The sequence below is a fragment of the Cebus imitator genome, unplaced genomic scaffold, assembly GCF_001604975.1.
Source record: "Cebus imitator isolate Cc_AM_T3 unplaced genomic scaffold, Cebus_imitator-1.0 Scaffold232, whole genome shotgun sequence".
Classification (NCBI taxonomy): Eukaryota; Metazoa; Chordata; class Mammalia; order Primates; family Cebidae; genus Cebus; species Cebus imitator.
In genome coordinates, this window is record NW_016107547.1 from 2,774,905 (window position 1) to 2,776,532 (window position 1,628).

Sequence of the window (1,628 nt, forward strand, 5' to 3'; positions counted from 1 at the left end):
TCAAATTGTATAGATGAGGGGGAATTCTTTCAAAGGCAATAATTTGAAATCGCTACCACTTATTTTTCATATGTTGTTTTCTTTATTAAAAATACTTTGTGTCTCAGGATAGAAGTTATATTTGTTCTTTGTAGGAAAAAGGAAAGTACATAGAAATAAAAGGAAATTTTTGCTTTTTAAAGGAATTTTCACTTTTTGCATTTTACACTTCTGTCCTCCTTGAATTTAATACTTTGAGCTTCTATTACCGTTGTAATTAAAAACAGTAAAGGGCCTGGTGTGCTTCTGTCCTGCACAGCTGTTCTCTGGAGCAGTAGTTGTTCCAGAGAACAACTCATTTCCACCTCATTTCCCACCTAAGTGCATACCACCACCCCATGGAAGATTTGATGGACATGGACATGAGCCCCCCGAGGCCCAAGAACTCTTTCTTGGTTGTGAACTAAAGGTGGACAAAGATGATCACTTTAAGGTAGATAATTATGAAAATGAACACCAGTTATCTTTAAGAATGGTCAGATTAGAGGCTGGTGCAAAGGGTGTCTTGCACATTTTTGAAGCAGAGCCAATGAATTATGAAGGCAGTCCAATTAAATAACACTGGCAATTTTGAAAATGTCTGTACAGTCAATGGTTTCCACTGGGGGCTTTGAAATAACACCACTGTCTTATGGTTGAAGTGTGGTTCAGGGCCAGTGCATGTTAATGGACAGCACTTGGTAGCTGTGGAGGAAAATGCAGAGTCAGAAGATGAAGAGGAGGATGTGAAACTCTTAAGTATACCTGGAAAGTGATCTGTCCCTGGAGGTGGTAGCAAGTTTCTACAGAAAAAGTAAAACTTGCTGCTGCTGAAGAAAATGATGATGAATATGATGATGATGAGTTTGATGATCGGGAAGCTGAATAAAATCACCAATGAAGAGATACAAGATACTCCAGCCGAAAATACACAAAAGTCAAACCAGAATGGAAAAGACCCAAAACTATCAATACCAAGATCAAAAGTATAAGAATCCTTCAAAAAACAGGAAAAATCTCCTAAAACACCAAAAGTATCTAGTTCTGTGGAAGACATTAAAGCAAAAATGCAAGCAAGTACAAAAAAAGGTAGTTCTCTTCCCAAAGTGGAAGCCAAGTTCATCAGTTATATGAGGAATTGTTTCCAGATGACTGACCAGGAGGCTATTCAAGATCTCTGGCAGTGGAGGAAGTCTCTTTAAGAAAACAGTTTAAACAATTTGTTAAAAAATTTCCATCTTATTTCATGTAACAGTTGATATCTGGCTGTCCTTTCCATAATGCAGAGTGAGAACTTTCCCTACTGTGTTTGATAAATGTTGTCCAGGTTCCATTGCCAAGAATGTGTTGTCCAAAATGCCTGTTTAGTTTTTAAAGATGGAACTCAGCCCTTTGGTTGGTTTTAAGTATATATGGAATGTTATGACAGGACATAGTAGTAGTGGTGGTCAGACATGGAAATGGTGGGGAGACAAAAATATTCATGTGAAATAAAACTCAGTATTTTAATAAAGTAAAAACAAAACCAAATAAACAGTAAAGGAGGCTTGGCATGGTGGCTCATGCCTGGAATCTCAGTGCTTTGGCAGGCTGAGACAGGAGGATTGCTT

General features: G+C 37.8%; 1 pseudogene; it reads left to right on the forward strand.

The window, feature by feature from the left end:
• Nucleotides 1-377: 377 nt before the first annotated feature.
• LOC108281856 lies at nucleotides 378-1,220 on the forward strand (annotated as a pseudogene).
• Nucleotides 1,221-1,628: the final 408 nt, after the last annotated feature.